Below are 25,781 nucleotides of genomic sequence, written 5' to 3' on the forward strand. Positions count from 1 at the left end.
TCGTAAATGGTGAGTACATATCAAGGCAATGGCTCTTATATTCCCCTTCCACTGGCTGTGTGTTTTGTTTTGCATGCCGCATCTTCAGTGATGGTAACCGTCAGTCCATCTTTGAAACTTCAGCATTCTTCAGCCCTTTGAAAGTGCAAGTGTTGCATTGCAAGTCGTAAACCTAGACCTGTCTAATGCTGTGGATTTGGTGAGATCACTACAGGGATACATAGCAAGCTTGCATGATCAATTTGATACTTTTGAGACCCAAGCTAAAACTATGTCTCCAACAATCTCACAAGTGTACAAAGAAGACACCCAATGACAAAGAGAACGTAAAGCCTTTCTGGATGAATCCACAACACCTGATGTTGACTTGTCAGCCAGAGCAAAATTCTCAGCTACTGTTTTTTTGGTCATGATGGATAGATTACTTGCAGAAATTGATTGCAGATTTGCATCATATAATGACCTTAACAACACATTTGGCATCCTAAGCAATATCCCTTCTCTCCCTGTACAAGATGTGCACAAGAGAGCATCCGATCTCCAAAGCTGATATTCAGCTGACCTGAAGTTAGACTTTGTGGAGGAGATTGTCCATTTCAGGGAATTTGTAAGTGGCAAAGATATTTCATCTGCAACAGAGCTTTTATGCTTCCTCAGAGAAAAAAAAAACTTGCAGGTCATCTTCCCAAATGTAAGCATTGCTTTGAGTCTTTACCTGACTCTCCCCGTCACAAATGCAAGTGGTGAGCGATCTTTCTCCAAGCTCAAGCTAGAACAGGCTCAGGTCCACAATGGGACAGGACAGGCTGAATCATCTTACTCTGATGTCACTTGAAAGTGATCTTGTTTGGAAACTGGATTTTAGTGATCTGATCAAGGACTTTGCTGTGAAGAAATCCAGAAGAACTAGGCTTTAATTTTGAAAAACAAGCATCTGACTTTGCAAATATCTAGGCTTGTGTGTCAGTGCTGTTCCTGTTTTTGTGGCAATAGGCTAATAGTTGACTGTTTACAAACCTAGTAAGTAATAAGTAGTCTTTATTCTGCAAGCCACACAGCACAGCAATAGGTTAGTATGTGCTAGATCTCATTTTTCAAAAAGATTGTTGGAGTATTGTCAAGTTTCCTAGTTTGCCATAGTGCTGTAATGTATTGTGTGAGTATTCGTAGTATCAGAGTGCGTATGATGTCAGGACGTGGGAAAAGGGTTTTAAAAAATGGAAGTCTGGTGAATAAAGGTTGGTTGTTCAATCTACACCAGTGTCTGAGTCACATAAATATTACATGGTGTCAGAAGTGGGATCATTGTTGCTGTCCCCAGCGACATTGCCACGACAAACATCTTTTACAGAGACATTTTTAACTTTGAAGCCAACACTGTCACCAGGCAAAGCTTCAGATAGGGCTTTGTGATGCATTTCAACAGACTTCACATCTGTTGTGACATTAACAGGTGCAAAAGTAACTACCATTCCAGGCTTCAAAAGACCAGTTTCAACACGACCCACTGGTACAGTACCAATACCGCCAATTTTGTAGACATCTTGAAGTGGGAGACGAAGAGGTTTCTCTGTTGGTCGTTGAGGTGACAAAATAGAATCCAGAGCTTCCAGAAGAGTAACTCCATTAGCACTACCTTCCTTACGGTTGATCTTCCAGCCTTTGAACCATGTCATATTAGAACTAGAATCCAACATGTTGTCACCATGCCAGCCAGAGATTGGTACAAATGCCACATTATCTGGGTTGTAACCAATTTTCTTGATGTAGGTAGTGACTTCCTTGACAATCTCATCGTATCTCTTTTGACTGTATGGTGGTTCAGTAGAATCCATCTTATTTACTCCAACAATGAGTTGCTTCACACCCAGAGTGTATGCCAGCAAGGCATGTTCCCGTGTCTGGCCATTCTTGGATATGCCAGCCTCAAACTCACCTACTCCAGCAGCAACAACCAGTACAGCACAGTCAGCCTGTGAAGTACCTGTAATCATGTTCTTAATAAGTCTCGATGCCCAGGGGCATCAATGGTGGTGATATAATACTTGCTGGTTTCAAATTTCCAGAGAGAAATGTCAATGGTAATGCCACGTTCACGTTCAGCCTTCAACTTGTCCAACACCCAGGCATACTTGAAAGAACCTTTGCCCATCTCGGCTGCTTCCTTCTCAAACTTCTCGATGGTTTTCTTGTCGATTCCGCCACATTTGTAGATCAGGTGCCCGGTGGTGGTGGACTTCCCAGAATCTACATGACCAATCACGAGAATGTTGATGTGGACTTTCTCCTTGCCCATGGCGTTCGCTGGAGGATCCTACTGCGGTCCTTTTAAACACTCCTTGGCACACACACGCGCGCTGGAGAGACGGGAAGTGTTTAAAAGGACCACAGTAGTATCACATAAATATTACAAGTGCCATCTCTCTTGGCCTTTTTGTCTCTCGTTTCCATTTTACTTTCTCAGAACACACAGTTGAGAAAAACACCTAGATAAAAATGCTTTGGCATTGTTTGAGAAATAAGGCCAATGGTATGTGCAGCAATAGCTAAATGAAGATTTAAGATTGGGTACATCATACTTTGTCTCCCTCAACTGTACTAAGCCAACTAAGCCTAGGTCAATTTTTGAGTGCTTTAGATGCTGGCCTTCAAACTAAGAATCTGCATTACTTTCTATCCTCCCTCTTAAGGCCTGTAAGTTTATAGCCTACGTATTGTACTAAACCAATGTCTTGGTCCACAGCTTTGATATTTAGACCAGTACGACCTTTGCTCTTGTTCTTGCCTTTTTTTGCTTGGTACAGCAGCATTTTACGGTGTCGGCAGGAGCCCAACAGGGCCTCCAGCCCAGGGGCCCCGGTCCTGCTCAGCAGATCAGAAAAAGAAACAGAGTTAATGCTTCAGGCTGGAGTTCCTTCAACAAAGCTGCTTCAAATCAGGATGAGTCTGATAAAAACATATATATCAGTTTATTTTTTTCATGACTATGCAACATATAATGCAATAATGACATTCATTTCAGATTTAAATGTTCTGCTCTTGGGCAGGTAATCTGCTGCCATGGCAATGCACAATTCTGATTTTAATTTGATTACACACTTTGGCTAAATAAATTGCTATTCATCTCTGTTCTAAAGGGACATTCTTATATTCTGAAGCTTTGCCCTCTGGTTCTACTAATGGAAACATCCTCTATCTAAGCCTTTCAATAGACAGTAGGTTTTAATGAGATCGCCATCATTTTTCGAAACTCCAGTGAATATAAACTCAGTGCCATCAAAAGCTTCTCATACGTTAACCTTTTCATTCCCAGGATCATTCTTGCAAACCTCCTCTGGACTCTCCCCAATGCCACCACATCCTTTCTTAATTATGGAGCCCAAGCTGATCACAGTATTCTAAATGTGGGCTGGCCAATGCCTCATAAAACCTCAGCATTAAATCCTCACTTTTATATTCCAGTCCTCTCAAAATGAACATTAACATTGCATTTCAGCTTTAAACAAATGGAAAAGAAGATATCTCCGCATTCATCTTTACCTTATCGATACTTTGATTTTAGAACAAAATATTACATGAAACTAATTACACTAAAATATCACACTTTGTAACTATGCAAATATATTATTTTTATTGATATTGAATTATCTGTTTTCTCTTGAAGCAAGAAAAAGATGAAGCACATTCAATTGCAGTGCTAATCCATTTATAGTCAAATGTAGCTAAAATAGGTTACAGTGCCACACTGAATTAATTAAGCTATTCTTTTTGTGTTCCATTTTGCTTTCATTCAGAAGTGCTTTGGCTAACCTGAGAAAGCCTGACGATCAGAGTGCACAGTGGAGATACCCTGAACATATATTTTTCCTTATTTTGAAACCAAATTTTCCATGTGTTCCACATTTATTTTTTAGAGTTTTACATTATACTTTGATGGACATGTTTTTTGTAAGATTTTGAAAGTGGATCAAGCAATGAGTGGTGGGAACAACCAAAGAGAGGTGCTTAATATCAAATTAATTTACCTTTAAAAGCTAACAAGCCTTTATCAACAATAACAGTCCCTGAGATTAAAAAAAAACTACTTCTCAGAGTTCCAGTAACATTGCAGAACAAAGGAAAAGGGTTTGCCTCAAAATTAGGTTTTTTTTGGTTTAAGATGGATGGAATATTTAAAATAATATAAAATATTATATATAAAATATTTAAAATCAATAAAAGCAATCAATCTTAACTTGAAGCCACCTACTTCTAATATTAACAGAGACAGGTCAAGAAGCATGTGACACACCGTTCTCAGGAGGCAAATTTGTCATTGAACTCTCTGAATGTGTTGTGTGATTTTACCTTTATATCGTTGCTATTTTAAAATTAAATTGGCTGGAACTCAGCAGCTGGAAACAAGTTACAACTGGAAGATCCATTTAGGCTAAGTGTTTCAACAGCACCAGTTGTTGGCCAGAAAAATTAAGGGTGTTTCCTTCTGGCCTAACAAGATATTCTATTAATATCACCTTCACCCTTTCTATAATCTATCCAAGGAACGTGCTCCCACTCAGTGATTTACTGCTAGGATCTCCAAGCACACCACTGACATAGAAACATAGAAACATAGAAAATAGGTGCAGGAGTAGGCCATTCGGCCTTTCGAGCCTGCACCGCCATTCAGTACGATCATGGCTGATCATCCAACTCAGAACCCTGTACAAGCCTTCCCTCTATACCCCCTGATCCCTTTAGCCACAAGGGCCATATCTAACTCCCTCTTAAATATAGCCAATGAACTGGCCTCAACTGTTTCCTGTGGCAGAGAATTCCACAGATTCACCACTCTCTGTGTGAAGAAGTTTTTCCTAATCTCGGTCCTAAAAGGCTTCCCCTTTATCCTCAAACTGTGACCCCTCGTTCTGTACTTCCCCAACATCGCGAACAATCTTCCTGCATCTAGCCTGTCCAATCCCTTTAGGATTTTATACGTTTCAATAAGATCCCCCCTCAATCTTCTAAATTCCAACGGGTATAAGCCTAGTTGATCCAGTCTTTCATCATATGAAAGTCCTGCCATCCCAGGAATCAATCTGGTGAACCTTCTTTGTACTCCCTCTATGACAAGGATGTCTTTCCTCAGATTAGGGGACCAAAACTGCACACAATACTCCAGGTGTGGTCTTATCAAGGCCTTGTACAACTGCAGTAGTACCTCCCTGCTCCTGTACTCGAATCCTCTTGCTATGAATGCCAGCATACCATACGCCTTTTTCACCGCCTGCTGTACCTGCATGCCCACTTTCAATGACTGGTGTATAATGACACCCAGGTCTCATTGCACTTCCCCTTTTCCTAATCGGCCACCATTCAGATAATAATCTGTTTTCCTGTTTTTGCCACCAAAGTGGATAACTTCACATTTATCCACATTAAATTGCATCTGCCATGAATTTGCCCACTCACCTAAATTATCCAAGTCACCCTGCATCCTCTTAGCATCCTCCTCACAGCTAACACTGCCGCCCAGCTTCGTGTCATCCGCAAGCTTGGAGATGCTGCATTTAATTCCCTCATCTAAGTCATTAATATATATTGTAAACAACTGGGGTCCCAGCACTGAGCCTTGTGGTACCCCACTAATCACTGCCTGCCATTCTGAAAAGGTCCTGTTTATTCTCACTCTTTGCTTCCTGTCTGCCAACTAATTCTCTATCCACATCAATACCTTACCCCCAATACCTTGTGCTTTAAGTTTGCACACTAATCTCCTGTGTGGGACCTTGTCAAAAGCCTTTTGAAAATCCAAATATACCACATCCACCGGTTCTCCCCTATCCACTCTACTAGTTACATCCTCAAAAAATTCTATGAGATTCGTCAGACATAATTTTCCTTTCACAAATCCACGCTGACTTTGTCCGATGATTTCACTGCTTTCCAAATGTGTTGTTGTTACATTTTTGATAACTGACTCTAGCATTTTCCCCACCACTGATGCTAGGCTAACCGGTCTATATTTCCCCGGTTTCTCTCTCCCTCCTTTTTTAAAAAATGGGGTTACATTAGCCACCCTCCAATCCTCGGGAACTAGTCCAGAATCTAAAGAGTTTTGAAAAATTATCACTAATGCATCCACTATTTCTTGGGCTACTTCCTTAAGCACTCTGGGATGCAGACCATCTGGCCCTGGGGATTTATCTGCCTTCAATCCCTTCAATTTACCTAACACCACTTCCCTACTAATATGTATTTCCCTCAGTTCCTCCATCTCACTGGACCCTCTGTCCCCTACTATTTCTGGAAGATTATTTATGTTCCCCTTAGTGAAGACAGAACCAAAGTAGTTATTCAATTGATCTGCCATGTCCTTGCTCCCCATAATCAATTCACCTGTTTCCGTCTGTAGGCGACCTACATTTGTCTTAACCAATCTTTTTCTTTTCACATATCTATAAAAGCTTTTACAGTCAGTTTTTATGTTCCCTGCCAGTTTTCTCTCGTAATCTTTTTTCCCCTTCCTAATTAAGCCCTTTGTCCTCCTCTGCTGGACTCTGAATTTCTTCCAGTCCTCAGGTGAGCCACTTTTTCTGGCTAATTTGTATGCTTCTTCTTTGGAATTGATACTACCCCTAATTTCCCTTGTCAGCCACAGGTGCACTACCTTCCTGGATTTATTCTTTGCCAAACTGGGATGAACAATTGTTGTAGTTCAACCATGCGATCTTTAAATGCTTGCCATTGCATTTCCACCATCAACCCTTTAAGTGTCATTTGCCTGTCTATCTTAGCTAATCCACGTCAATTCCTGACAATTCCTGATCTCTGATAGATCTCCCCAACTTCACACTTCTATGACACAAATCCAAAATTAAGTTGTTTAAAAGTGAAAAGTCAAGCTGCCAGAGGAACTCAGTGGGTAAGTCAGCATCTGGAGAAGGAAGTGGACAGTCAATGACCTGTCATCTGGACTCCATATTCCCGCATATGCAGTCAAAAAGCAAATGATATTTAACAAACTTGATAGGCCCACTACTGTCTGTAAGGAGTTAGTATGTTCTCCCTGTGATCGCCTGGATTTCCTCTGGGTGCTCTGGTTTCCTCCCACAGTCCAAAGGTGCACTGGTTCGTATGTTAATTGGTCATTGTAAATTATCCCATGATTAGAGTTGGGTTAAATTGGGGTTTGCTGGGCATCAGAGCTCAAAGGGCCTGAAGGCCCCACACTGTATCTCAATAAATCAAATTAAAAAATAAATAATGGATTCTTATGCAGCAGGGAAGGGATACATCAATCTTAGAGTAAGTGAAAATGTTGGCACAACATTGTGGGCCGAAGGGCCTGTGCTGCGGCATTCTAAATGTTCTATGAATGTTTCGATGAAGGAGATGTAAATGAAAGAAATGTAACTGTGAAGAGGCATTTAATAAAGTGCTGCATGCTAAGCTTGTCATTATGAGTGGAAGACATGAAGTAAAGAGAAAAATGGCCGAATGACAGGAAAAGAAGAGAAGTTGTAAATGATGATGTCTCATATTGAAGGAACCGTGTTGTATTTTTTCCCTGGGCACCAGGAGCACGGTTCCTTTGATATTTATCAATGACAGGACAGTCTAGCAGCCCAGCAAGCAGGAGCACCTCTCCAGAGCCGGGTGTATGACACTGACCTTGGGTGCTGCCTGTACCCACGTGGGAAGCGCTGGTTTGTTCTCATAAGTAGCTTGGCAGGTTAATTTGCCACTTTAAATTACTCTTGACAGGAAAATCAAAGGTTACAAAGGTATATTTAATGTCAGAGAAATGTATGTAATATATATCTTGAAATGCTTTTTCTTCGCAACCATCCACAAAAACAGAGGAGTGTCCCAAAGAATGAATGACAGTTAAAAGTTAGAACCCTAAAGCCCCCCCCAGCTCCCCCCCACGCATAAGCAGCAGCAAGCAATAATCCCCCCTCCCCCACCAGCAAAAAAGCATTGGCACCACCCCCCCACCAAACACTCAAGCATGCAGCAAAGCATCAATAAAGACACAGACTTGCAGTACCCCAAAGACTATTCATTCACCCAGTAATTCAACACACCACAGGCGCTCTCTCTCCCTTATAAGGGAAAAAGAGGTGCCTCCATTTCACAGCAAGAGGGGAGACATAACAAACAACTCACTGATTTACAATGTTAAAAGTCTGTTGCATTGCTTTTCCCAAGCCCTGTGCACAAAGAACTGTCTGTCTGTCTCCCACAACACCCCGACTCCCCGCAGAGGCTCCGACCACGAGTCTGCCTGCCTTCAGATCCACAAAAACCCAGAACTCCAAAGGTGAGTTAATCTTCTAGGCTGCGAACTTATCTCGAATAACGGCCATGCATGAGACCTCAAGGGCAGGTCCCATTCCCACAAAGAACCGAAGTCAGCGTGTAATTCCAGGTCAGGGTCTTCAAAAGAACCCTGAAAGGGAAAAATAGAGAAATTAAAGATAGAAATAGAGCTGTTTCCACAGATGCAAGCAGAGGAGTCGCCGTTAAGCACCATTAGCTTCTGAGTTCAAGGAGAGTTCATGGGCATGTGACAGAGAACAAGTTATAGAGAAATAAATAAGGGAATGAGAGTGATAGGAATCAAGTGGGAAATGTGCACAGGCAACAAAGTGCATTTTGTTTATGCATATGGACCAATTTATACTAATTTGTACAGGAATGCTCATGATGAGTCAATATGATGTTATCCATATATTGACAGAGCAGATTCAATATCGAAAAATCTTTCTGGCATGAAAATTACACAAAACCAGTGAACTGCCTACTATTTACTAGCCTCCCTTGTAATATGCTCACCAAGCTGCAGTGCTTTGGTTTAAAAGCTCACATTTGTATGCCCCTGTAATGTAAGTGCACTTGGCTGAGAATATAGTACATCGAACATTGCCTTTGGCCCATGATGCTGTGCCAAGCTTTTAACCTTCCCTAAAACCAATCTAACTTTTCCCTCCTACGTAGCCCACTTTCATCTATGTGTCTATCTAGTTTCTTAAATGTCCCTAATATATCTGCCTTTCCATTTTGTTGATATAATTTCACCTAAAGTGCTGTGGAAGACCATCCACATAAAAATAAGGTAGCTGCTTTACTTCTAGTAGAGTTACTGTAGTGTACTTGGATATTTCCAATAACATTCTGTCCCCTAAAGCAGGTAACATCGGGATTAGCAGGACAGAGAGAAATCAGCTAGTTGCTTCTCTTCCTTGACAATCTGGAAGGTTTTAATAGAATTGTTTCAGACAACCATCATCTATCAGTGACAATGTTAGCCAAACATTAGTACATTTGTATTTGTCAACTTGCTTGAGAGCTGGTAAAATTATTACCTCTCTTATCACAACAAGACAGGGTCATCTATTTCATGGGTTTGCTGTCTTAGCCAAGGTGCTCACCAATAGTAACATCAGCGTCCCACTCCACCTAAATCAGTCATCTGAATAGAAAGTTTAGAACATGCAGTTATAGAGACTGGATGACAAAAGAGTTGTCCTGCACAACAGCCAATTTGTTGAAAGCTGTCATTCTGCATCTGCACCTCATAAAATGAGAGCCTGAGCCTCAACAGTAATCCTGGGCAACGGCCGTAGCAATCATTTTAACTGAGCGTTAAATACAGTTGAACTACAATTTACATTTTTCAGGTGATCTATAGAGTTCTGACTTAAGTAGTTTAGTCTACACAATGTACCTTGTACACATGTCTGTAGGCTCTTGGCACATTTGGATGCTTAGCAGTCCCCACTGCCCATTAAAGAGAGTTTCTTTTGCAATATCATTCAGCACACGACCACACCATTTGATCCTATTAATTGAGTGTAAGTAGGTCCAACATTGTATATTTGCTTCCAGACGTGACACATGGCAATGATGATATGCTTTGAAGCTAATGAAAGGGCTGTAATAAATTCTCCTAAGTTTCTCAATACAATTAGAATGTTCAAAGTTTGAAATCAAGATATCAGAAGCCGCATCTCTTCAATAAATTAAAATCTGTAAATCCGAAGAAAATGCTATCTTTCTCTTTTACAAAACAAAATCATACATCTAATTTATATAATGTTCAAATTGGCTATTCATGCTCTATTACAGTAATGGATTTCAGAATCAGATATATTATCACTGACATATGTTCTGAAATGTGTTGGTTAACAGCAGCAAGAAATAAAGTAATTGTTATAAGTTACAATAAATATAGATTATTTTACAGAGAAACAGTCCAAAAGAGGAATAGCAAGGCAGTGCTCACGGGTTCACGGACAGTTCCGAAATCTGAAGCGGGAGGGGAAGTAGCTGTTTCTAAGAGTGTAGGTCTTCGGACTCCTGTACCTACGCTCCGATGGTAATAATGAAAAGAGGCCATAATGGTTGCCTGCTTGTTGAGACAATGTTCTTTGTTCATTGTGATCTTGATGGAGCTGGTGGAGCCTACAACCCTCTGCAGTTTTTATTGATCCTGTTCAGTGGCTCCCCTACACCAGGCGGTCATGCAACCAGTCAGAATGCTCTCCACCATGCACCTGTGGAAATTTGCTTTAGTCTTTGGTAACACAGCAGATTTCCTCAAACTTATAATGAAGTATACTGTATAGTGAATTACAGAGAATATAATAATAACCTAGAGGAACAGATTTACAGAATCTTTATCATGCCTTGACCAGCAGAGAAAGTCAGAGGAACAAAGAAAATACAGATAAAATGCACTAAGAAGTAAGCATAGATGGAGAATTAGGCTTAACCATCAAATGCTTGATTAGATTTGAGAGGGCTCTTGTTGGTGACAAGCAAAATTGAGGGGTTAGGGAGGAAGAAGAGGGAAATTAGTAATTGTGACCAGGCAACTAAAAGGACAACTGACCAAGTAAATATCAGAATGCACACAAAGTCAATATTACAAGAACTGTTGTTGGGAATAAAAAGCTGCACAAGGTTTCAGAGTGGTTGATGTCGAGGAAAGCAGCTGAAGATAAAATAAAGAATTTTAAATTTCACGTTGGATACAGGGTAACATTGCCAATGAAATCGGTAGGTTGAGTAAGTTAGATAAGGCTTGATGTGCCTCTAAATAAGTAGTTGAATTTTAATTTAGTTGGAATTCAGCTTTGATTGAAAATGAGGGTCCAGCAAAGATAACATAGTGTGGTAGGATATAGGATCTGCCAGGCATCATCACCCACTTGCATAAATATCTTGTAGTGTTGAAAACCATTTGCACATCTATGGATTGGAAATGTTCATTGCTGACAAATCCTCCTAGTTAATCTACATTTGCCCTGAGTCTGTAGCCAATATTGCCTAGCCCTATGGGAAGCTAACCATAAATGCAGATCCAATCTTGAGCTTATCCTGAAAGGCACTATTACAGATTGATTTTGTAGTTCTGGCTTGCAAGATCTGTTAGCTGGGGAATTCTGGAAATGTCTAGTGATCTTGACAGCTCGTGGTAATGCCATCACCTGGTTTAGCTGCATCAGGTCTTGTTCTGACCAAGCAGCAATGTCTGTTACCACACAACATCTAAGTAACAGGACAGACATGTCAAGGAAGTTTATCCTTAGCCTTTATGGTGACTAAAGCCTCCTGCTAAGCCTCTGCTCTCCACTCACTGCTCCAATGCTCATATTACCAGTCACCCTGGCCTTCATCTGAGGCTCAGACCAAGGCAATATAAAGAGCACCCATCCTGCTCTGATAGGTCAAACTCCAGTGCAAGAAAAATCTCAAAAATCAAGGAAGTAATCTCCAAAGTACCGAAAAATCTTCAAGGTATATGAGCAAATCCTGTCAAAAGAACAGATAATAAACCAAACAGGGCTGAGTATTTATTGCCGTATTTTTTTGTGAGTAATTCAGTACTCTCAAGTATCTTAATGCATTCACCTTGCTTTCATCCAATACAATCTAGAAAACACTTGGGTCTAACATTAAGCATAAAAATTTAGGTCAATATCTTTATTTTTTATAACTGCTTATGTTAAGCTTCAACACATCTCCAAATATGTTAGCACACGTAGCTTTAAGCAATCTATATTGTTAATTATAACAGTCACTAGTTGAAATTACTTTCCAAAGTGGATTATTTTTGCTAGATTTAATTTCTCATGGATTTCCTAACTCATATGCTCCTTGAAATTAAAATCCACCACAATGGAGTTTGTCTTATTGAAATTATAATTTAATTAAGACTTCACATCAGACAGGAAACTACCTCCCTTTGAAGAGTTCTAATGAATTTTTTGCCATCAAAAAATCTAATCTTGTTCTGTAACTCAGTCATTATAATCTCAACTAATTAAATGCAATTGTAAAGGAACCATTTTTTAACTTTAAACATATCAGCAGAGTTAAGAATTTATTCTCATATACTGTACTGGTGTTGTATTATTAGATAGTTACTTATATAGCCCCCTGGTAAGCCTCAGGCTCACTCAACTCACTTTCATCTAGGGGGAGCAGCCTTCAGCCCCGCCAAACTGGGTAATCAAATTTGCGTGGATGCTGTGTGATGTACCCACCCCGCCAAATAACAGACAATACACCATATGCGATAAAATGATTACACTTTATAGATCTTACTGGGACTATGTAATTAATAGAGATAAAATATAAAAGGAAAATAAAAGGCGCCAAACTTATCAAAGTTCAACCACTTCATGCACAATAGCTGGAGCTCAATTAACGGAGTCCTCTTTCCACCATTCAATCCCCTCCAACCGCCTGGGACCAAACAAGGTGGCCAACCAGACGCTCCACACGAGTCTGTCCTTGTCTCCTCTCCTCGCCGAAGACCCTGGGTCTCGGACTCCCGCTTGGGGTCCGTCCCATTGGCCAGCTTACAGCATCGCGTCTCCTCTCTCTGTCCCCATCGCGCCTTCTCCTCCAAAGCCGTGAATAATAGCTTACAGACACACAAGAAAGAATAACGTCTATCCCAATTGGTTAACAAATGAATACAATGCTCTTATCAATAATATAACGCAAACAAGCAGAGAGAGAGAGGGAACTCCTTACATCGCAGTTATTATTACAGAAAAGCCACTTTATTCTAACAGAACAAAGAAGCCATTTTGATAGCCTTCGCAGTAATATAAAAGAAGAAAGCCCCTACACTTAGAAAAAATCTGATGCATTATATAAGAACTTTGCAGCTTCTTATCTCATTAGATGATTTGCAGAAATTCAGATAAATTGCATAACTAGTTAATTACTATAGGCCAATTCTCACCAGTAAATGCCAGCTGTTCTTTTAATGCAAACAAGCTCAGAACATTGGCACATGCACATTCAAGTATCAAAGACCTGAACCTCCCGATATATATCAATGGTGATATATATATATAGCAATCTCCACTGATGGTTTCCACATGGGCTCCATGGTAGAGCACAAACTTGATGAGATTCTCCTGCACTTACACCATCCAATCTATTTGAATGGAAATTTTATAGCTACAAAGAAGAAAGGAATGTATAAGTTACTTTATTTAATATTAATATCCTTTGCAGTTATGGTTTAATTATTCCAAAGTGTTTTAGCTGGTTGGAAATGACTTAAATTTTTGAAAGATTTTTTTATAATGCTAAATTATTAATAAGATTTTGACTTTAAAATAAGGATTGAATTTCATTTAGAAAGCGAGTTGTACTAGCACTGATCTATCTGCACCCACACCCACTACCACATCCCCAAGAATGTTAAGTTCCATTATGCAGTTTGTAATTGAGGATGACAACGTGAGGACAATTACCCTCCACCCTTGAAATTATGTTTAGAAATACTTGGAGGTTGTTGGTGGGGCGTGGGGTGGATGAGGATGTAACCCAGCTGATAGAACTGATGCAAGGTCAAATAAATAGTGACAGCCAAGTCGATGAAGAATGGGATGTAAGGGTGAAATGTAAGCCGAAAGACCAAAGTCAAGGTGAGGCCAATTTCTGAAAAGTGATGGAACCATGATGGTCAAGCATAGGAAGAAATTGAAAAAATATGGGTTTCAATATTCTGTAAGCATAGAATTATCAAAAAAGAATTTCATTGTAGGAGTGAATGAGTTGATCAATATTTTTCAAGTGATTAAGATATCCCATGTCAATCAGTATGTAATTTAATTATCAAAATGATGCAGTCTCAGTACATAAATACATAACCTTTGATAATTCTGTAAGATATATTGCTTTGAATTTTGATGTTAGTTAAAAGAAAGGTTAATGTCAATGAATTCAGTCTGATGGTTTTATTACTTGACAAAAAACAGATTGAAATTAAAAATGACAGGTTCCAGCTGGGATATTTATTTTTGCTGCCTACCCCAAGAGAAGTTCAATAGCTGGGGGGGGAGGAGGTGTTAGAGTGAACCCTTTGGAAACATTCCAGCTTGTTCCAATCCAGCTATGTGTAAAGAAGCAGGATCCTCTAGGGATAAGCCAAAGACTTTATTTAAAGAAAAAGACTCTTTAAAATTCTCCACACTAGACGAAGAAGTCATGAAATGGGATAAATATGCAACATGGTTTCTTGCTCCAAAGGTGCTGCCTGACATGCTGGAAACTTTTAATATTTCTATTTTTGTTTTTTATATCTCAAGGAACAAGGACATGAACATGTGTAAAAGCTAGTGAGACATCATGTTCAGCTTGTATAACAATATGTAATGCAATAATTATCTGCACTTTGGACAAGTCTACATTAAATAGCAATTAAAAACAAGGAAAATGAAAAGTGGCGTAACCAGTATGGACAGAGCAATTAAATTTATGGATGATCATGTTTTAATGGGGCACAGATATCTCAAAGGAATATGTGTTTTGGAAATGTAAGAGAAACTGAGGAGAGAAAGACTATGAAGGGATTTGTAAACAAGGCTGGGAAATCTAAATGAAATGTTTACATTTAATACATTAAATCCAAATAATCTGCTAGTCCTTTTAGAGTAATTATTTTGATATTATTACCCTAAACAATTGCATATTCTAATCTTGCAGCTTTGACATTCATTTTCCACCATTTGCATGCACATAATTTTAGTTAAGCATGATGCGTGCACCTAACAGTCCTGTACCAATTACTGCATACAGTGTCACAGCCACAGGTCTGTTGTACTGCAGCTAATGAGTATCACTGACATTACAAAGCCTTGGGCAGCATTAGGGCAGAGAAAAAGTACTGAGGCACCTTAATTAAATGTGGACATGAAAAAATAAGAAATTCTTAATTAACCACTTTATAACTATATACATACTAAGGTTACAATTGCTTCTACACACGTTTAAAACAGTATATTGAATAGAGATGTACTGACTGATGGCTGTTAGCCCTGAAGTACCTCTATCAACCATTCAAACCTCAGGATCTGTTGGACTGCTGCATGTTTGTGGCTGAGCGTGGAAGCTAGAGGCTTCCTGAGGGTCAGAGGAAGAACTTGCATTAGGAAGAACTGATAAAGGAATGGCAGGCATTATTTAAATATTTTTAAGAGTTGCTTATGGTTTAACAAAAGATTATTTAATTGAATTTTTTTCTTTTTAATTATTTAAATCTATTTTAATAATGTGTCTGTTCACAACTATGTGTATATTAAATAAAGGCACACATGTGGGAGATAGCTTTTACTGGTGTATTCACATTGCAGCAAGCGAGAGAGAGAACAATGCGCATCCATAGACAACAGCACATGCACGGACAACAGATCAGTATGCAGTGCTAAGATGGAGGTCGTCAATGCTCTAAAAGAAATAGATCCATAGATTAAACTTCCTCCCCTTTTAGATTAATGCAACATAAAACTGCATTTGTACAAAACATTTAATTTCCCTTTCATAAACCCATACTCTAAGTAATCATGCTTTCACAATAACAGTCCATAACTAACTTCACAGTTCTAAAGGTTCAGTCTTTTAGGTGGTGCTCTGTTTCTTTCAGAAAAGCACGTCTGGACCTGCAGAGTGGCATCAGGTTTGGTAGGTGTCCTGTCTTACACAATGTTCTCAGTTTCCGGTGCAACATTACCATCACTGACACCATCACTGAGAGGTAATTCCATCTTGTTGGGTGAATTTGACTCGGGTATGTTCTTCAGTTGAGAAACCAGTATCTGATCCACATCATGTCTGATCTCCAAAATCTACTGTGTACATCAGTGGTCCAGTTCTTGTAGCTATCCTGCTGTGTGTTCAATTGTCTTCCCGGTAATCATGCGCAAGGACTTCCTGTCCAATCTCGAAGCTCCTTGCTGCTTCACTTAGCAACTGGCTGAACTGTTTATTCTGTACTTCCTTCTGTAGATCTGGTTTCAGGAGGTCTATGTGAGATCTCAGATTCCTGCTCATGAACAGCTTTACAGGTGTTTAATTTATCGTTGCATGTACTGAGTTCTGACACACAGAAAGGAAGCTGTCCACATTGTGCTGTAGAGAAATGTCCTCCTTGTCCATTACTTTAATGGGCTTCCTGAAGGTTTGAGTAAGCCTTACAGCTAACCCATTCATTACTGGGTGGTGAGGAGATGACTTGAAATGTCTGATGGCATTTTTCTCATGAACAGTCAGGATTCTTCTGACATGTATTGTTGGTCCTTTGTCACTCACAATTTGTTGTGCTAAGCCATTTCTGGTGAAGATAGTTCTCACAGCAGAGGCAGTCTTTGCTGAGGTGGTTGGCTTTATTGGTATAAACTCTGACTGCTTCGAGTGAGCATCCACAGCAATCAGAAACATGGAATCCATGAATGGCCCAGCAATGTCAATATGTACTCTTTGCCATGGTGAAGACAACCACTCCCACAAGTGTAACAGTGCCTGTGGGGTGCATTTTTTTAAACTTTTTGGCATCCCAAGCAGCTTTTGGCCTTCAATCTGTCTATCTATTCCCAGCCACCACATATACACATATAGCTCTGGGCGAGACGCTTCATCTTGACTGTACCCAGGTGTCGTTCATGCAGATTCTCTAACACTCTGGTGAGCAACTTGAAGGGAACCACAACACGAGATCCACGCATCAGCGTTCTTTGACATACCGACAGTTGGCCTCCTCTCACTGAGAACTCTGGAAACATAAGGTTACCATGAGCTGGCCATCCTTACATAATGATTTCATAGACTCTTGTCAATGTCAGGTCATTCCTTGTATCCCTTTGTATTTCAGAATTTGTTACAGGCTGGTAACGGTCCACCAGTGCGGGGTGAAATACCTCTGCTGAGAAGTATGAAGACTTTTTTCTTCTTCAGTTGTCAATATTGGAAGAGGTGACAAGCTTTCAGCATTGCTGTGTTGTTTGGTACCCTTGAACTCTATGTCACAAGAGTAGGCTTCCAGGAATAGTGCTCAACGTTGTAACTGGGTAGCAGTTATCACTATATTCCCTTCCTAGGATTGAAAATGGGCACAAGGGGCTGGTGATCTCTCACTAGTGTAAACTCTTGCCTATAGAGGTAGTGATAGAACTTTTTTATTCCCCATACTAAATTAAGGGCCTCTCAGTCAATCTGCGCATAGTTGCGTTCTGCGCTTGTCAGTGATCTTGCAATCGGAAGTTCAGATCCATCATTCATATTATGTGCCAAGAAGGCTCCAATGCCATAAGAGGGTACAGCACACACCAATCTGATGGGCAGGGCTGTGTTATAATGACTGAGTTTTTCATTGGATATTATTAGTCTCTGTGTTTCCTTGAATGCTTTTTCACATCTTTCTGACCATTCCCACTTTGCTCCTGTCTGTAACAATGCATTCAATGGATGCAGCACTGAAGCAGTGTTTGGGAGAAACTGATGGTGGTAGATTACAAGGCCCAAGTATGATCTGAGTTCTGACACATTTTCCGTTTGGGTGCCTGTAGCACTGCTTCAGTCTTCTCTTGTGACTTATGTAAGCCATGCTTGTCAATGACATGTCCACAATACGAGATTTCATTCTTCAAAAACTCACATTTCTCCCTCTTTGCACGCAGACCATACTCGCTCAGCCTGGTGAGCACTTCATCAAGGTTCTGGAGGTGTTCTTCATCATTTTTGCCAGTCATGTTGATATCAAGGTAACATTGTGCTCCTGGGATAGCTTGGAGCACTTGGTCCATTGCTCTCTGCCCAATTGCTGGAGTTGATGCAATACCAAAGACGAGACAATTATACTGGAACAGTCCCTTGTGAGTGTTGATTGTGAGGAGCTTCCTGCTTGACTCCTCAATCTCCATTTGTAGATAGGCTTGTGACAAGTCAATCTTTGAAAACCTCTCCCTGCTTGCCAGATACAAAAATGTCTTTTATTTATGGCGAGGGATGCTGCACAGTATGCAGCATTGGATTGATGTTCACTTTGAAATCCTCACATATGTTAATGGCTCTGGCCTTCCCTTTCTTGATCACTAGGCCAATGGGTATGGCCCAATTGATCCACTCAGCCTTGGAGAGAATTTGAGCTCTGCAGTTCAGCATCAACTTCAGGATGCAGTGTGTAAGGCACTGGATGCACTTCATGGAATCTTGATGTTGCTGTTTCATCCAATTCAATTCTGGACTTCATAACTTTGAGTTTACCAATCCCCTTCTCAAACACCTTCTCATTAGCCTGAAGCAGCTGTGAAAGTCTCTGGTTAATGTTACCATCTGGGCTGCTGATACCTGTTGGTGCCACACTGAGAGCTTTGATTTAGTGCCAATTTAGTCAGATTTTTTTTAAATCATTCACATCTGAAGTGTGCTAGCCCTCCACTTTTTGATACATAAAGCTCTGATTGTTGTGTTTGGCCTCCATACATCAGATTCACTTTCAGTTTGCCCTTGGGGGACACTTTTTCACCTGTGTAGGTCTTTAGCAACACTGAGGTCTTCCCTAATGGTATCTTAGAAAACAGTCTGTTGTAGTCACCCTCTGGGATTATGAACAAAGCTGACCCTGTATCCAGCTCCATTTTCAGATTTACACCAGACACATCGATTGCGATCCATATTACATTGCAATCTTTTCCAGTAATACGCTGCAGTTCTTGGCATGACAGCTTACTTTTGTTAGACTTTGTTAGACTTCAGCATTTGCTTAAGTTTTGTGTGTGGTTTTTCTCTTTGGTTGTGCTTTTTATCTGCCTCGCACATGGTCTCTATAGGACCTTGTCTGTGACTTTTTCCTCGAACCAACAGTCATTTGCATCAAGGAAGGACTTGCTACATCAATAATATTTTTGACTTCTTGCGCCATCCAGGGACATTTTGTGCATTTCACATTTAGCTTCCTTTTCTGTAGTTCTGCTGTATCCTTAGCTGCAGTCTCTAATTATATTGCAATGGTCAATGCCCGTTCTAAGGTTAGGTCTCTTTCAGACAGTAGCCTCTTTTGAGTGCCTTGATAATGCATACCATATATTAGCCTGTCCCTTAATGCATCTGAAAGTCCACCTCTGAGGTCACTGTACTGGGAAAATTTGCACTGTTCTGCAATGTATTCAGAAAGACCTTCATTTTTTCACTGTTTCTTTTGTAGTATCTCGCAGCTATTACACGTGGCTTGGGGCTCAAGTGATTTTGTAAAATTATAACAATTTTGTTGAACATCTTGCTTGCTGGCTTTGCAGGGGTTACTAGGTTGCATTAGAGACTGTACATTCTTGGGCCCATTAAGTGTAGGAACTTTCTTTTGCTCCTCCATGTTGTTTGCATTACAATACAGTTCCACCATCTCGATTCCCAGCCTTTATTAGTGCTATCAAATTATCAATTTTACCAAATGAAACTATTGCCACGAAATTTTCACTTTAAATTCAGCACGTCTTTCACTGTTACTCATGTGTTCATTAGCGTCCATGGCGGCCTTCTCTGTACTGTTTAATTGTGCATATCTGTCTGTGCAGTTTGTGATATTTTCTGACATTTAGGTTCATACTCGTCACCAATTTGTTGCATCTGTTCAGAACTACATATATATTAAATAAAGGCACACACGGGAGATGGCTTTAACTGATGAATTCACATTGCAGCAAGAGGGACAACAGCACACTCACAGGCAGCTGATCAATATCTAGTACTAAGTGGGTGGGGGTAGGGGGTCATTGCTCTAAAAGAAATGGATCTATATATCCATGCAAATAACTTCTAATTATCTGAGAGGAACAGGCATATAAAATTATTAAAAATCTCTTTTGATGTTCATGGAGCTGTCATAGACTGTTAGGGCAGTCAGGAATTCATGGTAGGGTCTCTGGATAGACCGACTGAGGCCTACCTGACACATTGAACCAACTCTGCTTCACAAGATGCCCGTTAGACATGGGAATTCATAAGGGGCGGGATGGTGACGTTTCAGCTTTGAAGGAATCAGAATCGGTTTTATGTCAGCTGTGCACTGCAAAGTCATAGCAATACCATAAATATAAAAATAAGAAGTGCTAAACCCAAAGGAGTAATGAGGTAGTGCCATGGATTCATGGACTGATCAGAAATCTAATGGTGGAGGGGAAAAGGCCCTTCCTAGATTTTTGAATATGGGTCTTCAGGTTCCTGTACCTCCTCCTTGATGGTAGTGATGAGAAGAGGACATGTTCCAGATGATGGAGAGTCTTAATGATGGATGCCACCTTCCTGAGGCACTGCTTCTTGAAGATGTTCTCAATTGTGCACGTAATGTTGTTCCGTAGCTCTGTACCAGGCTGTGATGCAACCAATCAGTATGCTTTCAACTGTACACCTATATAAATTTGCCGGAGTCTTTAACGACATATCAAACCTCCTCAAACTCCTAATGAAGTCAAGCCACTGGTGTGCCTTTTTTTGTGATTGGAATAATGTGTCAAGCACAGGATATACCTTCTGAGATTTTGATGCCTAAAACTTGAAGCTGATCACTCTTTCCATCACTGACCTATTAAAGAGGACAAGAGTTTGTTCTCTCAACTTCCCCTTCCTGAAGTCCACAATCAGTTTCTTGCTGCTACGGACATCGAGTGCCACGTTGTTGTTGCGACATCACTCAACCAGCTGATCTATCTCACTCCTGTAAGCATTGTAAGGCAGGTACTGTACGTACCCTCAAGTAAATGAAGGCAGACATGTCCAGTGGGCAGTAAGCCAAACCCAGAGCTCTGGCCCATCATTACTCAGCTTGCTTCAGTTTTGTCTTGTTCCTTTCTGACACAAGCACATCAAACTGAAGTTGGAAATAGATGGTTGGGTTGTTCTGATTGTGCATTCATTCACTGAGTCCTCAGTATTGATTCTCTGCTATTACTACCAGGGAGAATGGCAATTTTCTGCCAGGTCATATGCTCATTATTAGCCTCCAAAGTAGAATAAGGTTATTCTGCTCAGCAGCACTCTTCTGTGAGGGACTGCTAATAGTTACATCCTTATCTGTGTGGAAGGCCAGGAATCCCACACAAACATGTGGGGATACAGAGAGCTGGAACATACACATAGCTGTCAAATCCACTGTGCTCTAAAACTGGTCTCCATATGGAATCTCTCAGTGGGGCTGCAACTCCCTGCAGTTTCCCAGCAGTTGGGCATTTTATAACTTGCAGCTGCACATTTATAAACATTTTATTAATATTGCTAAAACCCTTGTATTTAAGGAGTTTCTTTGTGAAATCTGATGCTGAGAAATGAACTTTAGACAATTTTGGTTCTTCAAGTGCCTGCTGCCGTCACCGAATCAGATGACAAGCAAAATGCTGAAATTGGTAAACCTTGCTTTGCAGAGCTATTATGTAATTAGTTCCCCTTGAGAGTATTAAACCTGTTCTTCTCTTTTCACAGACAGGGAGGTGCTGCATCATTTGTGTATTGACCTTCGGCAAAGGTGTCAATACTTTTAAAGGGACCTATCCACGGCAGCCAAGGCCAAGGAGAGAGATCAGGGAGTTTGGGAAATGAGCGGAGGGTAGTGTGGGGAAAAGAGGGAAACAGATTTTCTGAGAGGTAATACTGCATGGCTCTTCCAGGGGAAAACCCTGGTGTTTATGAAGTAGGAGTGCTCTTGGCTGAGGGTCGCATCAATAACTTGTGTTCAGTGGCAGCATCACATGGTGCTGGAGGCACTAAGCAGGTGGAGAGCATCAATGGAGTTGATGCTTCAGGTCAAGACCCTTTATCAGGACAGCAACTGCTGGCTCCAGTTGTTTTCAATAAAATTTACATCAGATGCTTATTTACATATTTCCTGTGTTTAATTCATTCATACTTCGCTAATTTCAGTGTGATGTATTCCGACTATTTACAAAAATTGTAAATAGTGACCTCTTGATCTAATTTCTGTTGTTAACCATTTTAAAGTAGTCATACATTTTAATGACACATAAAATACAGTATAATATTAAGATGGATCATGACAGGAATTGTGCAATTCAATTAACCAGGAAATATACTGCAAAAGTTTTTATTACTGTCTGATTTACACATTTTAAAGAATGGGTCTGGTTTCTAGACCTAAACATTTGACATCTATTTCATTGGAAACTGACAGACTCAGTTAGGTATACAACTGTTCAGGCAGCATCTGTGAAGGAGAAACTGAAATAAAAATTTCAGGTCAATTAACATTTCATCAGATCAGGGATTCTATTTTTTGTTTTTCAACTGGTGATGACCTGATGAATCCAGATCCTTGGGAGAACAACTTGATAACACCCCATCAGTGAGATAGCTGATATTTTCAGTGTCCAATCGATAGCTTCTTTTTTTTAATCTTCTAGTCAACACAAATTATTGCAGAACCAAATGGAGATTGAACAACTGTGAGGGGGAGAGATTAAATTAAGATAACTTGCATTTTTATTGAGTTAATTTAAATGCATTTAATTGTTTAACTGCACTTCAATGATCTGAGTGCTCTTATTTTAAAATAATACTAAATTATAAAACAATAGAATGTTTTGCATGTTAATAGCTTTTAAAGCACTTACGAAGGTTAGGCATTCAAGCTGTTTTGCAGCTTTGACAGCCGGTCCTGCCTCCCTTCCTGGTTTCTTCAGTGGTCAAAGCACATGTGCCAGATTTGCAAAAGGCATAGTGCTGCAAAACTTTGCATTGGTCAGAGCCAGCTTCCTCAGGGAAGTTCATGTCAATGGACTTGTTCATTGAGTAGACCACTAAAGATATTTCAGGCCATTGATTTCAACCTTTCCTAGAAGTAGGGTATCAGAATCAAAAACAAGTTTCTTATTATCATTTTGGATGTGAAATTTGTTGTTTTGCAGCAGCAGTACAGAACAAAGATATAAAATTGTTTTTATTACAAGCTTAGAGTGAAGGAAAGAATAATGAGGTAGTATCGTTGACCATTCAGTAATCTGGTGGTAGAGGGGATGATCTATTTCTGAATTGTTTAGTATGGACCATCTGTACTTCCTCCCTGATGGTTATAGTGAGAAGAGGGTACATTCTCCTGATGCTATTCCACTGTCATGAGTGATGCAAAGCAGAACCTCTACCAATCTGTATAGGAAACCTAGATAATGCCACCTCTTCAGGGTGGGATTGCTTACTAAACTGATTCAGCCTGCATAGAGGAATATCAAAAGCCATTCCAGTTAAGTGGTAAATGACATCAGTTTTATTCAGATGATTTATTTGACTACACATCTGTCTGATTAACAAAATATAAATCTATTATATTAAATAAAAACTAAATATAAATACTCCTGCCACCCCACCAGTGATAGGATTCCTCTTGTCTTCACCTACCACCCCACCAGCCTCCATGGCCAGCACATAACTCTCCGTAACTTCAGTCATTTTCAACAGGATCCCACCACGAAGCACATCTTTCCCTCCCTACCACTTTCCACATTCCGCAGGGATCACCCTCTACGCGACTACCTTGTCAACTTTTCCCTCACCACTGATCTCCCTCCTGGTCGTTAGCCTTGCAAAGTGGATCAAGTGCCACACCTCCCCCTACACTTCCTCACTCACTACCATTCAGGGCCCTAAACAATCGTTCCTGGTGAGGTGCCTCTTTACCTGTGCGTCTACTGAGATCATCTACTGTATCCGGTGCTCCCAGTGTGGTCTCCTATAGATCACTGAGACTCAATGTAGATTGGGAGACTGCTTCATTGGGCACCTACACTCTGTCCACCAGAAAAATGGGATCTCCTGGTGGGCATCCATTTCAATTCTGCTTCCCATTCCCATTCCAACATGTCAGTCCATGGCCTCCTCTTCTGCCAGGATGAGGCCACACTCAGGTTGGAGGAGCAACACCTTATATTCTGTCTGGGTAGCCTCCAACCTGATGGCATGAACTTCGATTTCTCGAACTTCCAGAAATTGCAGCCCCCCAGCCTCACCATTACCCACTCCCGTTTCCCTTTCTGTCCTCATATCCTTATCTACCCATCACCTCCCTCTGGTGCTCTACCCCCTTCCCTTTCTTCCATGGTCTTCTACCCCGTCCAGCCCTTTATCTCTTGCAACAATAAACTTCCCAGCTCTTTATTTCACCCCTCACCCAACTTCACCTATAACCACCACCTTGTATTTCCTCCTTCCCTCCCCCCACCCTTCTTACTCTGACTGCTCAACGTTTTTTCAGTCTGGCTGAAGAGTCTCGGCCCAAAGCATCTACTGTTTACCTTGCCTGGCCTGCTAAGTTCCCCTGACATTTTTGTGTGTGTGTGTTGTGGGGGGGGGGGAAGCATCTGCAGATTTTCAGGTGTTTATGAAAAATAAACATGGCTTTAACAATATTTTGCTTTGAAAACATTATTTATAATGTACCTACATATATTAGGGAAGTTCTTTTAAATGTGTTACTAAACTTGTTGCATTTACAGGTGTTCTTTATAGAGACTGAATTTTTTTGTGTCTATTTCATTAGACACAGAAGAAGACTCAGTTGAAGATGATGTGATCTGCCCATATGTCTGGAAGCAGCTATTTAAAAGCTCAGTAAGACAATTGATGTAACTAATCATTGGAATAGGACTGCCTGGTCTGGAGCCTCCAATTCACAAGCAGCTCAGCCAGTTCCTTCTTGGGCACAACCCTCCCTGCCATCAAGGACATCTTCAAGAGGCAGTGCCTCAAGGTGGCATCCTCTGTTAAAGGCCCTCGCCATCTAGAACATGCCCTCTTTACATTACTATCATTGGGGTGGAGGTACATGAACCTGAAGACTCTCACTCAACATTTTAACAATAGCTCCTTCCTTTCCTCCATCTGATTTCAGAAGGGTCCATGAACCTATGAACACCATCTCATTACAAACAAGAGAACATCTGCAGATGCTGGAAATCGGAGCAACACACACAAAATACTGGAGGAACTCAGCATCAATGGGGGGGGGGGGAAGAAAAGTACAGTCAACGTTTTGGGCCAACTCCTTCGACAGGACTGGAAGGCTTTAACTTCTTCATGGTAGGCATCCTTGGAAGAGACTTTGCACAGTAGTAATCAAATCACAAACAAGAGAAAATCTGCAGATGCTGGAAATCCGAGCAACACACACAAAATACTGAAGGAACACAGCAGGCCAGGCAGTATCTATGGGGAAAAAAAGTACAGTCGATGTTTCAGGCAGAAAACCTTCAGCAGGACTGAAGCATTTTCTCTGTGTTGCTAACACTACCTCATTATTCATCTTCTGGAAAATGTATTTATTTTTGTAACTTGCAGTATTTTTAAGCCTAGCACAATACAGCTGCTGGAAAAACAACAAAGTTCATGACATATGTCAGTAATAATAAATGTGATTCTGATCCTGGATTGCCCTTTTTCCGATGCAAGTCAAAAATTTATTTTATTTTACCTTTTAACAACAATGAATATTTAAGAAA

At 40.4% G+C, this 25,781-nt stretch overlaps 1 pseudogene; it reads right to left on the bottom strand.

Annotated features, from left to right (window-relative positions):
• Positions 1 to 1,280: 1,280 nt before the first annotated feature.
• On the bottom strand, positions 1,281 to 2,365 carry LOC140195706 (putative elongation factor 1-alpha-like 3; annotated as a pseudogene).
• Between the last annotated feature and the right edge of the window lie 23,416 nt (positions 2,366 to 25,781).

Source organism: Mobula birostris, chromosome 3, assembly GCF_030028105.1.
Source record: "Mobula birostris isolate sMobBir1 chromosome 3, sMobBir1.hap1, whole genome shotgun sequence".
Taxonomy (NCBI): Eukaryota; Metazoa; Chordata; class Chondrichthyes; order Myliobatiformes; family Myliobatidae; genus Mobula; species Mobula birostris.